The sequence below is a fragment of the Podarcis tiliguerta genome, assembly GCF_965153285.1.
Source record: "Podarcis tiliguerta genome assembly, chromosome: 2".
Lineage (NCBI taxonomy): Eukaryota > Metazoa > Chordata > Lepidosauria > Squamata > Lacertidae > Podarcis > Podarcis tiliguerta.
The window spans coordinates 64,177,758-64,192,515 of record NC_139535.1 but is presented as its reverse complement, the minus strand read 5'-3'; the positions used below and the strand labels follow the sequence as shown (position 1 = coordinate 64,192,515).

The 14,758-nt window shown below is 40.4% G+C and overlaps 1 protein-coding gene across 2 annotated transcripts in view; it reads left to right on the top strand.

Moving 5' to 3' along the window:
• SPOCK1 (SPARC (osteonectin), cwcv and kazal like domains proteoglycan 1) overlaps positions 1 to 14,758 on the top strand; it is a 392,633-nt gene that overhangs the window by 298,137 nt on the left and 79,738 nt on the right. The gene's annotated exons all lie outside the window — the stretch shown is intronic.

The window sequence follows — 14,758 nt, the reverse complement described above, 5'->3', positions numbered from 1 at the left end:
TATGGCCCATTTCACACAAGGGACATACGTCTCTTCTTTTGGGAGTTCAGCCGTGAAATAGCAGGAGATGTTCAGCTTGAAAAGTATATAAGAAATTGCCATTGAACTATTGGTTAATATTTTAGTTAGCGTGTTCTCAAACTGTGAAATAAAGGTTAGCGGTAGCCATTGTGTGGTTGTTCAATTAGAGGAACTCATCAAAAATAAGAAATTATTATGTAAATTACAAAATTGGGAAGATGCTAATATGAACATTTATACCCATATCTTTCTCCAAAATGCCTAAAGAGTAACCAGGGATTAAAGGAATCTCTAATAATTATTATTTTTTCACACCTGTGCCCTGTTTGCCTTTCAAAAAGCTCAGAACACTTTGCATATGCCATCACAGCAGTCCTATTAGTGCTCAGGGTCAAACTGGCTGCTTCTGAATACTAGTTAATGGTGAACATGAGTGAGGAGGTTCGAATGTGATGCTCACGCCTTGCTTGCAGGCTTCTATAGCCATTTGGTAGGCCACTGTGAGACAGGATGTTGCACTAAATCAGCTTTTGGTCTGGTCCAGCAGGGCTCTTCCTATGTTCTTAAGCATATTTTTACCAATTACACTTGTACTTTGAGAACATTCAGACTCTGTATGCTACTAATTCTTAAAACCAGTGCTTTTTTTCCTTTAAAAAAATGTTTAGGGGTATTCTCGTTTTCCTACTCATATTGAAATACTGCCCATCAATGAGGCCAAACTTAGATTCACAAAATGTTTAGGGGTATGCATACCGCTGCGTACCCCCAGAAAAAAGCTTAAAAGATTAGTTGATTTCACCACTCCAATGTTATGACTGGGATCTATGCCCTCCCCGCTTGCCAACAATGTTCTCTGCAACTGGTGTAGTGTTTTGTCGAAGACTCTGATCTTTGGTCAGATAAATTCCTGGTTCAGCTCTTCCTTCCACCAACCAATCTTTGGAAAGTTATTTTCTTTTAGCTTCACATCAGCAATATGGGGACAACAATATTGATCTACCTTGTAGGATTGTTGTTAGAATTGCTCTGAAGAATCTGAAGTGAGATAGATGATAGATAGTTAGATAGTAAATAGATAGATCTAGATAGATAGATGATAGATAGTTAGATAGTTAATAGATAGATCTAGATAGAGAGATGATAGATAGATAGATGATAGAGATAATAAGCATAGCCATTCTATTTTCTGTCTACAGAATCTAGTTGCCTGCATATCTTTTCTATGAACCACCCTGAGACCTCCGGGTATAAGGTGGTATATAAATTCAATAAATAGTAATAATACCAATGCAACTCCAAACTATGTGTACCCGCAGGGGGGAAATTAAAAAACATATACTGTTGGGAGAATGTTGTTTTATTTTCTCTTCCAGTTGACACCTAATCACTACTTAAGCAAGATTGGGTTTTCTACTTTTGTTAAATTGGTTTTTAGCAGGCACACAATTAATTTTAAAGATCAATGTATTTTTTAATTACCAGTTGTTTGTTTATGCCTAAAGCCAGTATAATTTAAAAACTGTTGATAAATGGGGGTCATGTAAAAGTGGACAAGGATTGATAACTCTTCCAACATCATTTGTATAGCTAAGACATATACATAAATTTATATGGACAAAGGAGTGTGTAAGTGACATAGCATGGTGTACATAAGTGATGAACCATGACATAGTGATCAGAGGACTAACCACCTTAGGCTGCCCCACTAGCAAAAAATTCTGTTATATGTAAGCTCCCATATGGGAGTGAATACAGTAGTCAAGGATGGCAGAAAAGGAATGCACATAGGTGGGCGAACTGTTTATCGGGTATCTATTGACTAAAAATTAGACATGTAAACTTTTTATGACGTAAACAATCAAGTTCAAACTAATGAACAGTCTATGGAATGAGGTGGCCTTGCATTGCAATTAACAACCCCTGAAAGTGGTACGGTACAACTTGTGCGCTTCCTAAACACTAATTTCATATTGTAAGAAAAGATCAAATGTATTTTCAGACTTGGCTAAAACCAATTTATTAAAGGCAGAGACACATGAATATGGCAAAGGGGATTAGCTGTGGCTGCTTTGTTTTGGAACTAAAACAATTTGTAAAGCATTTCTGTATGGGTTTCAGTCACAACTCATCCATTTTTTTCCTCCCAGACATTTAGTGTAGACCCGTAATGTGTTGAACTGCGTTTTGCTTGTTCTTGTTCTTTTTGCAGATTTTAATATTGTGCAACATGAAGCAACTGGATGCATAAAAACTGACTCTTAGTGGAATAAAACATTGCCCAGACCCATTAGATATTATTCAAAACTTTACTTGCAGACTTTACTTTCTTCAAATAATACATCCAAATAATACCATACAATATCTTGTGCATGTTCGGCACAGGCTCAGCATCTTATAAACAGACCTAGAAACAAAGGTCTCTATCCTTACAGCCTCCATTTTGCATGGAGCTGGATTCACTCTCAGAGAGGCTCATGTACAAAGCCTGGGAACAAAGACTAAAGGCAACGCTCTTGTTTGCCACAAACTTTAATTTTAGAACTGTTCATAGTTAAGTCAGGCTTTTCTGCATATATATTCAGTAGTGGACAGCAGTGTGGAGCAGCAGCACTTGACTGACTCACAGTGGGTGGGTCACTGTTGCTTACCCAGAGGCACAGTGGGAGAAGCAAGGTGGGGGGGAAGGTCAGTGCTGTTAGAATGCAGCAGTAGAGCCAATATGACACTCCTGCTGGGATGCTTGCACAGCACCAATCTCCCTGTGGCTCCTCCCACTCTCCCAGTAAGTGGCAGCAACTCTGCTGCCAGGAAGTCCAGTAAATGCCATCTGCTTTTGTGTGTGTGTCGTTTCATTGGCTGCCAGTAGTTTTGTTCCATAACTGTTTACTCTGAATTAAATGTTGCTTGTTCAGTTATTTTTGTAAATACAGGGATTTTAAATGCATTGGATTGGCAAATAGATAAACTGACCTTGTTTTTAAACAATCTCTCCTACTAAATAGGCTGTGAAATGGAATACAGTCAGTTTCCAAGAGCATTTTGCACAAAAGATGTTCATTGAATATGCTCAGAAAGTAACTTTTGCATTTCCCCTCGTCCCGGAAAGGGCATATAGCTCAACAGTATTTTGTGTGCTGGCTATTATTTCTCCCTCTGGTGCTTTTTATTAGAGTGGGAGGTTCTACCTGTTTGGCACACCCAGAGTAAATACCTATCGGTGATCTTACAGCAACTGCTACAAGGTTTGTTTGTCTCCTGACATATGACTCCCAAGAGTGTACCCTTTCTATTTCAGCAGTGCATGCTTTACTTCAGGCATGGGGAGAACATCTACAGGTTAGCAAATTATGAAAGGTATTCCTGTTGGCATCCATCTGTCTCAAGAGACGATGGAGTGTGCCTCTGAGGGTGAAGCCAAATTGTTGTGTTAGCAGCACCAAAGTGACCTCCCCAGGGTGCAAGCCTAGGCAGTGTGTATGGAGAACTTGGGCTGCCCAAATGGCCCACTGATGTTGTCCAAATGAAAGCATATAGGTATAGGTGTTAACTAAACTATCACCCTTGACTTTATTTGCCTATTATTGGTTCCATCAATGACAGACAATATTGTATGGGAGTGTAGGGCTCAGTAGTACAGTGAATACTTTCCATGCAGAGGAAGGACAGTTCAGTCTAGCATCACAATTTTTAAGAAAGCATATTGTGGTAACAGGGGTAGCAAACCTTGGTCTGACATCTTGGAGAGTTAGTAGCTGCTAGAATCAACATTACTTGCTAAGAAACCTGACCTATCTATTCAACCCTTGTACAAAAACATAGCTTACTTTACTAACACCTCTGGGTAAAAAGTTGACCCCTTAGAAACAGCTTGTTCTCACTAATTGGAAAATGATCTCATGACTTGCACCTGTGCTGAGTCTTCAGCAACAATGGCAGTTAACTAATCAAAAGATACCTCAGCTGTGAGACAGAAGGCTCTCTCTAAAGTTTGGGAAGGTTACAGCTTGCTTGTACCTTGATTGGGTAGGAAGGCTTACCTCAGTACCTATGCCAAACTTTTTCTTTTCTTGTCTGGTACCTCACACTTTGATTTCTGACACCTCTGGTTATGTTTCTGTGCGGTCCGTTGCTCTGAATGGTTTATATTAGAGCCGGGTAAGTTATCTTTATTGGTTTTTGCTCAGTTTTGGCATTAACAAATGTACTCCTAACTATTTCTGTTTTCTCACTGGTACACAGTTTCTTTTTATGCTGCTTTTAAAAAATCATTTTAAATCCATATCTTCAACTCTTGTGTATTTTCTCAGTGAAAGCCTGGGCGCTGAGTACAATTATCTTGGCCTCTTGGTCAAACTGCTACTATGGAGCTTTTGTGGGCCTGAGGCTCAAGGACAGGAAGCCTGGTTTTTAGTTTTGGTAGCTGTGAATCTCAGCTGACATCTGGTAACATCTGGGAGCCTCCTGACCCAAACTGTGTTTTACCTTGCAGGGTTGGTTCTTGATTCTGGTTACCTGGCAAATGAACAAGGGCTGGTTCCCAGGGTTTGGGGACCCCAGTAACCACACACACACACACACACACACACACACACACAGACAGCCTTTAAAGAGTATGATCTACACAGGCTTTTGCCTTGGAGAAACCAAACTGGTAATTAGAAATGTTAAAATAGACCACAGTCTGATAATAGCAAAGGAGTTTAAAGCAATATTTAAAGGAAAGAAACCAAGTGCACTAGTCACCCATTATATAGTAATCAGTATGTTGGGAAAGAGAATAAGTACTCACATGTGAAAGTAGCAGAAGGCAGATTATTAGTCAGTTACATTATACAACCCACAGGAATCTGGTATGTGTTTTCAAGCAGGAAACATTGGCCCTTGTGTACATTCATTCTGCCTGAAGAAGTACCAGAAAATCATAAATAACAAAAGGGCATTTCTCTTCCTTAGAAGTGTGAGTTATGAGGTACAATTGCTGTTCACCTTTCACTGCTTGTTGAAAACTTATCCATTCACTCAAGCCTTTGTGTGGACTGATGCGATACATGTTTTAGAAATTGACTGCTGCTGCTTGTTAATGAAATACAGTTGGCTGCCAGTTGTGCAAATATTTAGTTGAGTCCAGCCATTATGTTTTGTGTTTGTAAGGAGTCTTTGCCCTCTTTTGTGTGGTTGCTTTTCAGTTATTTATAGCGTGTTATCATGTCCCCCTCAGTCCTCTTCTCTCATAAAAGGACTGTTGCCCACATTAAATGTTTTGTTTGCAGGTCATCCCAATGAAAAAAAACCCTGCTGAAAACTGAGAGGATGAGGAAAAATGTAATCGAAATAGTGAGCTGTTGCTCTCCTGCACGATGCTTGAGAGTGTGGACAGACATTTGTATTACTGCGCTTTTGATCCCTGGCCTTCAAGCTGATAAAATCTAGCAGGAGGAGGTTGACTGGATGGATCCACAATGGGTTCATGCCTTGCTATGGGAGGGAGTTTTGCCTACCACCTTGAAAGAGGTAGTGCAAACTCTCATAAAGTGGTCCTCCATGGATCTGAAGGTTTTAGAAAACTGCCAGCCAATCTCTAATACTCTATTACTGAGCAAAGTTATTGAGAGGGTGGTGACCAGCCGGCTGCAGGTATGCCAGGAGGAAGTAGAGTATCTGGACCTATTTCAGTCTGGTCTTAGGTCTATTTTTGGCACTGAAACAGCATTGGTTACCCTTTGCCAGCATAAAGATGGGGAAGTACAACCCTGTTGGTTCTCCTTAATTGCTCCATGTGTTTTCATACCATTGACCATGGCATCGTTCTGGACCATGCCCAGCTGGGACAGCAGCTGTTCCATTTTGCCCGCCTGCCCAGGGACCTGGTCCCTGCAGTACTCTCTGCAGTCCTCTTCGCTTCTGTAGCAGCAGGAAGGGTAGTATTTTAATGATGTGAAGAGAGCTGATGTGTGAATTGATTTAACGTCCCCCAAATGTGATGGCAATAGCATGTTAGTCTATATAGCCTCCTTCTGAAGAGGCTGCCTGGCCCTCAATCAGTTTAATGCTTTGGTTAAAAAGCTTTATTAAGTACCTGCTGGATTTTTAAAATCTCCTTTGGACTGGCATATCCTTGCTGTTACTGTGCACACATTTTTATCATAAAACCAATGTGATTAACTGAACTTCTGAACATTTCTGCTTCTCCCAGAATGAGCTGATCCTCCAGCTATTGCTCAGGACAATTTATTTGGCATTAAAATAGCATTTTATGCTTGAGCAATCCATCTGCTGGGCCCAAAATTAGCTGATTCTGCTAGGTATAGATGAGCAGTTTTATAGCACTCCATGATTACATACTTGGTTTTCAGTCCTGCTGAAACTAGAACAACTGCATGTTTCAACCAGTCTGTCAATTGTGGGTCTACATGCCCCCGCAATCACTAATGTAACAGAAGCCTGCAGAAATCCAGGCTTTCTTGTGAAATCAGGAGAGCACTTAAGGACATATATAGGAAACAATAAACAGTGCTCTCTAGGTTAAGTTAATGCCAAGCTCACAAAATTCAAATAGATTGCTGTTCAGACTAAAAACTACAGAGGGGAACAACTTAAATCACAACAAAACAATAGGTCCTACAGTTCAAAACTCTGTGAGATTGTTTGATTTTCTTTTACCTCATCACATGTTAAAACTAGAAAGTGTATTCCCAGAGAGTAAGGGGAAATTTCCATTCACCGCTAAGCCCACAACCTTTGTTTCTACCAAAAAAAGCAGGGGTGATATAAGGAAAACAGTAATTATTGTTGGTTCTGCACATTTCATAGCTGATAACCAGAAGTGTAGAGACTGTTGCAAAAGTGTTTAATCGTCCATTTATAACTGGAGTTGCAAGCATTCTGTTTGGAAACCACCATCCATTTCTTTGTGGTAGTTTGCATGATCCTGTGTCATATTTCTGACCATAGCCAGAAGTGTAACAGGTTCAAGAGCTGTTGCTCCAGTTTCTCTCTGGGCCATCTTATTGTTACAAATAACAACTTTGGAAGTGGCGCTGGCTTGATTCTAAGAGTTCCTTAGCTCATCCATACACAGATGGCTGGTGGCAGCACAGGAAAACATGGCATTGGGAAAGGCAAGAGTGGGCTTGTTCAAGAGCTGCAGTCACAGCCACAGCTTCTCACAGGTGCCATCAAGGCAGCAGCAGTAGAGCAAGTCAGGAGCATGTCTCCAGATTTGTTTCTAGGAAGACTGCCTAGAGCCTTGCTCAGTAGACATTTCCATGGGGAGGATGGTGATAGTCAGGACCATGCACTCTGGCTCTGAACTCTTTGTAGAAGGTATATGCAAATTGGTTCTGTACACAGTGTCAGCCTGCACACACAAAGGCTTTGTGAAGAAGTTCAGTTAAATTTGTAGAGGTCAGAAGTGTGATCAGCAGACATGATTCATTAACACATTTTCATTATCAATTGTCATATGAAAATGTGTTGGTGTCTGTATATACCGTAGGTACACACAGATGTGCACCTGTGCACACACACTCACACCCACCACTGATCTGGTTAGATATGTGCTAGTTGTGATAAGCCACCCCAGAAATTCAAAGCCTGGAAACGCTCTGCTCCAAGGCTTCTCCTGTCTTGCTGAAATCCAATTCCGTAAGTCATTTCCACCATCACCACCCCCTACTTTTCCTCCATCTGCCCTGGAGACAGCATCTGTGAATCTATCAGCAGCCTATTTCAGGCAACAAGAAAGGCCATGACAATATGGTCACCTGCTGCCTCTTATTTGGTAGTGACAGCAATGCCTACACAGGTGTCCATGCCTCCAAGGGACCCATTCCTACAGATATTTTGGTGACTTCAGGGGGTGGGGCGGTTAGCGGAATTGTCTTCCCACTTACTAAATGCACTCAGTTCATTGCCAAAGGATGTCTTTTGTCAATATGTACTGAGTCTCCTTTATGTGGAAGCTTTCCTAATGTATACTGTTTTCCTAGCTGCTTAAGAATTGCTAGACTGCAGTGTAAATATGCACTGAGAGGGGAGTTTTTAATGTGTATTCGTTTACACAACAGTCAATAATGGTCTTTCATGTCAATTTACATTTAGATGCTAGTAAAACTGGTATTTCTGACCTAATCAGCTGTAAAATCTGCTTCAAAGAGGCAAATAACATCCACTTTAGAAAGCAAATTTAACACCCGCATTTCCCAGATGGCTAAATACATATTTACACAATAGACTGTGAATGTTAATTAGGGGGGTCTTGGCCAGACCACCATTGCCAGATTTAATGCCTATTAATATTAATGGCAGTGGTGCATATTCACCTAGAGAACAGTGTTCTTAATTAGAACAGTGACAATTCCAGCCCAATGGAGTTCCCTGGCTGAATACTCCTTTAGTTACATGGATGTAAATCTAGTTTAATATATTTAATAAATGGGAATAGAATGCAGCATTTGGAAGACTCGTGCATATTTATTATTCATTGTTTACTCAATAATAAGTCTTTGAAGCTCTTTACATAATGTAGCTAAAATACATTAAAATGCTAAAAACATATACATTGCAGTTAAAGCAGCATGCTGGCCAGCTCAAACCTGAGTTCGGAAACAGCAATAAATAAATAAAGAACTATATAACATGTGAAACATTTGTCAGTACTTTAAATAATGCATCATTCTCATGTTTTAAAAAGTAGTCTTCAAAAGTTCAAGTAGTAAACGTGACATGGGGGAAAACAGTACAGCAATTATAAAGAAACATTTCCCATTTGCAAGAGAGTGTTAAAAAAAATCAGAGTTTTTAATTTCTGCATTATTTTTTTAAAAACAAGGAAACTGCATTGTTTCTTGCAGCTATGTATTCCATGGCATCTTCCCCAGCCCCATTTAAGCCAGAAACATCAGAAGAGAAAGATTTATAATGGAAACATCGATAGAACTCTAGCAGACAGTGCTCAAATACATGTAAACAAAATCTCTTTCTAAAAGGGATGTCTGAATTCCAATTGATTCTAATTATCTGCTAAGAGACACAGAAAAGAAGGAAAGATTAGGGGAGGATGACAAACATCTCTATCCTGTAGTTTCAAAATTTCACAGCTTTTTCATGTAGCAGATGAGTAAAAGAAAGAATTTTTTTTAAAAAAATCATTAGTGTTTGCTGCTGATATATTAAGCACACAGAAAGAAGCTAATATATTGAAAGTTGCATGTTGACACCATTCTTTTGTGAGATTTAAATAAGACATATGCTATAAAACACAAGCATGTTGTAGAACATTTTTAGTTTGAGGTTTGAAGTTGTGTTATTCTTGGTGTGCCATTTAGGAAGACGGTGAGAAACTTAAATAATATTGAATTGAAATCCTACACTATGGTTTCAAAGGATTGACAGCCTTTATTGACCATGCTCAGCAATCTTCTAGGCAGCCCTAAGACATGAAAATGTAGACAAGGGAAAGTATAAAATTCAAATTTGACCCCATGGACCCAGAGACATTATCAAGAGAGGGAAAGACTAAGCTGAATTCACATTCAAAGGAAGCAGCTACTGGCTTCTTTTGGAGATGATGGCAGTCCGCTGGGGTCCTACAAATGAGAGAAATATAAAATAGCGAGGAATAAATGTTTATGGTGTTACTTTATATTTCCCTTGAAATGTGAATATTTATGCAAAATACATTGCTGTAGGTTTTCTGAAAATGAAAATTAAATCATCACACATGTAAGGTGGAAAAATCTCAGGGGCCCACTTTAGCCAAAATACACTCTCTAACAACTTGCCACGCAGACTCAACTGTTAAACCTAGCACCAGAATTTGCAAGGGCTGATTTCTGTCATCTTCTCCCACCCCACATGTATTTTATTGTATCAATGTATATCTGGCAGCAAATACAGCTGGTGATCTCCGTTTGTAGTAAAATGGTTTTGGGTCTTTGGGGATCACTGTGAACAAATGTAGCTTAAAGCAGTATTGCATTTATCCATTGAAATGTGCCATAGGAGAAGTACGGCATCATTATGGAACTTCAGACAGAGACGTGTTAGCTATCACACTGGTATGAGGTCTATGGCTAGCTGTTTCTGTTTCTGTTCAAACATTGCCGTGAGTTCTATTGGAAAGAACAATAATTATTCTGCCCGTTTTCTTCTTAAGTTGTAAAACAGGGGTTGTCAACATTTTGGGGCCATTGGGCACATTGAAACCACAGAATCTGTCAACTGGCATCAGACATACCCTGCAACCATGCACACACAGACTCATTGCAATAAAACTCCCAGACATGCACTTATTGCAACCACTGAAATACGCACGCACACTGCAACTACACATACACTAACTCCCCCTCCCCCAGCAGTGGTGTGGATATTTTCATCCCCCCCCCCAAAAAAAAACATAATGGGCATAGGATGATCTTCCTGGAGAGGGCAGGTGCGAAAGGGGGAATTACCGTCTTTTTCCATCTATTTTGGGGGTCTCAGATTTAAGAAAATGGAGGGAGATGGCCTAGAGTATAAGTAAAGGTGCCCGTATGGGCCAGTCTTGACAGACTCTAGGGTTGTGTGCCCATCTCACTTAAGAGGCCGGGGGCCAGCGCTGTCCGGAGACACTTCCGGGTCACGTGGCCAGCGTGACAAAGCTACATTTGGCAAGCCAGTGCAGCACACGGAAACGCCGTTTACCTTCCCGCCAGTAAGCGGTCCCTATTTATCTACTTTCACCCGGGGGTGCTTTCGAACTGCTAGGTTGGCAGGCGCTGGGACCGAGCAACGGGAGCGCACCCCGCCGCGGGGATTCGCACCGCCGACCTTTCGATCGGCAAGCCCTAGGCGCTGAGGCTTTTACCCACAGCGCCACCCGCGTCCTATTTTTGACATTCTTTTTAAGGAAAAGAACCTAGTCTTATACACGGAAAAATATGGTAATCCAGCAGCAAGGCTGCTCCACTTCCCTGTCTAGCGGTGTTGCAGGCAGAACACATGCTATTACCGTGTACAGCGGGGCGTGTCAGTGCCATAGGGGAGTTCCAGCCGCATCACGCCCCCAGTCAAACAATCTGGTGTGGCCGTGGGGTGTGGCTTGCCTTATTTAAGCAGCCACATGGCCGGGGGATCTCCCTCTTGTTCCTCCTTCCCTGGATCTGCTTAATGCTTAGGTCTCTAAAACCTGGTTCATGGGAGGGGAGGTTGTGACCATCACCTGCCCCTCCTCTTTAAGGGTATTCTGTTAAAGGGATCCGGGGGTGCGGCTGTCATCCGAAGCACGGGTATGGGTAGGGCCATGCCATGACCCCATCGGGGACCCTGGGGGAGCTCTCAGTTGATGTACATCAACAGGGCTCCCTCTACTGGTGGTTGACCCTTACTGGACTACCTGCATGGCAGGCAGGAATCGGATATAGTCAGTTCAATTCTAGTGCCTAAGCCAATACCACTCCCATTCTGTAACCAATAAAGTTGTGGCCTTCATTAGCCCATTAACCTAAAATACTGGTGTCCATGTGTTTTATTATTCAACAAATGGGGGAGGGCTCGGGGTCGTGACACACAATTCTCCATGCACACTGCTACAGCAATTGGACTTGAAAAAGGGAAACATCAGTGGCAGACTTTGGGCTCTCAAATTTCAGCAGCACCCTATGCGACATTAAATTTGTCTCTCTCGCTCCCTTCTACAGCGTTCTTGTGGCACCTCCTGTAGTGAGGTGCTCAGTGCCACTACACCATCCTAAAACTACCTCTGGAACCATTATAATATTTTTCTCAAGTCTAATTACAGAGGGGAGGAGGGGAGGGGGGAATTCAACCGAGGGGGGGGAGAGTTCACCCTTCCCTCGCTGAAATTTCTCCTCCTTTGATGCAATTAGTCTTGAAATAAGACCGTTATATTTTGGCTCATGTTTATATCCTTCCCACAAAAGTTTTGTTTTTATCCTGACCTATTCTATCTTTTTTTCTTCTCCCCCCCCTCCCGAGAATGTCATTGTCTTCCTCTTAAAATGCCTTGAGTAGCTTTGTTATTTTTAACATTCAAATATCCTTCCTCTTGTGAGTGGATTCCAGCGTTCCCCGTGATGTCCACTTTAGGGTAGTTGCGTGTGGTTCTGTTGTAGCCACACTTGTCAGAACCATGCAGGCAAGCAAAATATCACAAAGTATCTCCTGAACAAAGCCTCAAGCAGATAGCTGGCTGTGTCAGTGAATTTTCTAAATCTGAAGGACAGAATATCATAGGGAGTATGCAATCACCAGGGTCTTCTGAAGTTCAGAAAGAGCCCAGGAGATAATGTCATTGGTACAAAACGTTGTCAGAAGATAATGGTCTCCTGCTGCTAGATTAAAGCCTGGGAAGACTGAGCCCTCTTAGCAAAACTACACACAAGCAGAACCAAGCTACTGATGGTATTTTCAAAGTAGGAGGCATTTATCTTGTAACAACATCCTATTCCATTCACTCTGCTCTTTTGTTGTGGCAGAATAGAAAAGAACTGTGTCATTGTTCAGAATATGCCTTGCTGTTTTCTGATTGGTTCATCTTGCTTTCCAACCTTGCCATGATTCTTGGGCTGCTGTCCTAAGCATGCTTAAATGGATGCTTAAATCCCAGTTTAAATCAATAAGGCTGCATCCTTAAACACATGTACTAAGGAGTAAGCCTGACTGAACACAATAGGACTGACTTTTGAGTATACCTATATGGGAGTATACCTATATGTTATTACTGTCTTCCAAGCATTTTAATACCCTACCTTTCTATTTGCAAACACAAATTTATTTCATGTGAGGAACTCAATTTCTCTGAATATGATAAAACAAAAGGCATCTCTAAAACATATATCCTCTGCTCAGCTGAATTTTATTATCAAGAATGTGTAAATACAAACAACCAAATGTCACTGCTTGAAAAGGAATATCACTGGTGGTACTCTAGTTATTTACAGACTAAATAGCCAGGGCATAGTTGAGTTTGGCAAGGGGTGTTTTTTATATCCAATATCTCCACCTTACACCAAATATTTCAGCTCAGTGCTGATCTGTGCTCTAATAAATCAGTCATGCTCAAGAGTAGATTATTGTTATGCTTTATATATTATATGCTTTATATAACTTTCAGGAACATTCAGTACTAAATCTACAGTATGCTGCGTTGAAACACTGGATCACTGATGAGCTCTCTTCCAGTGTCACCAGTCTGTAAAAATAAAAGGTTGTGACCTTTTAAATTTTGCACACAAAGGAATACCCCATGACTCTCCTCAATGGAACCACCACACCTATTTATGTATTTTATAAGATTTATACTCTGCTTGTATTCCTTTCTTTTTTTAAAAAAATAAAACAGTAAAAATCCATAAAAACAACTCTGTAAATCATTCAAAACAATTTATAGAATCAGAAATTGACTTCAGTCTTTTTTTAAAAAAATTAAACCAGAGCAATAATTAACAGCACAACCCTATGCATATTAGCTTGAGGTAAGCCACACTGAACACCGTGGAACTTATTTCTGAGTAAACACAGGGCTGAGTTGTAATAAGCTAAGCCTGAAATCCTATGCATACTTGCCTAGGAATAAGTTTCATTTAACTCCTTAGGACTACTTCTGAATGGATATGCATAGGATTGTGTTGTTAGACTCAATTTGGATTATCTTCCAAGTAAGGCAGTATTTTTTATTACCACAAACTGGGTTACACTTTGAAGATATGGATAGTAGAAAGTACAGTGTTTCTGCTCATGAAGGAGTCCTAATGTTGTTATGTTAGGCTCAGACCAAGTCTTCCTCTACTTTTGTTCTAATTGTCATCCTGACTTATTCACTGCCCCCAATCTTCAGTTTTTATATTAGGCTTGTTGTGTTAGGTCAAGATGATTGGCTAGAATGTGTTTTGTTTTGGTTTTTGCCTAATAGTATAACTTGTTAGTGGCTTTTATTAAAATGGCTTTTTTGCCACAAATGTTAGTCATGCATATGCTGAGGATGAACTTGTTGTGAGGGAAGATTAAGTGGAGGGGTGTTGAATGGAATGTTGGATGAAGTGAGAGTGAGTGACAGGCATATTTGGGTCAGTTAAGAAATTATACTTTGTGGGTGTGACTGTGAGAAAGCCAGAAAAGGACTGGAAAAAAGAAGAGAGATATGTAACAGTGTATTTTGTTTCAATTTATTTATTTTATTTATTTTATTTTATTTTAGGTTTTGTTGTTAAGGGTAAATGCATTCCATCAGTATAATGAAAGATCAGGGGTCAATAGGTTCTACAATTTTTTTAGTTTAAAAATGTCTCAACAAATAGATTTGAAACTTGCCAGTACAAGAAATGAAGATTTGAGGACTCTCTGTGACAAATTTGGGGTAGAAAATATAAGAAATGGCTTATTCTGAATGAGTTAAAGGGTATTATGTGTTTTTCTTCTACAGAATTTGCCGGGGTTGTTCTCCATAAAGATTTCTTCCTGTGCACTGTGTGCTTTGGAAAATGGGCTGCTGATTTAGGTCAAAAGGAATGTCTAGTATTTGCTTTCACCTATGAGTTCTGTAATATTAATTGTTATTAAAAATGCTTTTTCCTGGCCAATGTTAGTCAATGGACCTATTATTCCATTGTTGCTAGGCAGCAGTTTTTGGCCAATCTTAGCCTCTGAAGTACAAGATTCTCATAGAATAGGCCTCACTCTTGAAGAGCTTACAGGTCAGGTCAGCCAAGAGGTGAGATGTTAGGTGTGAAAGGAC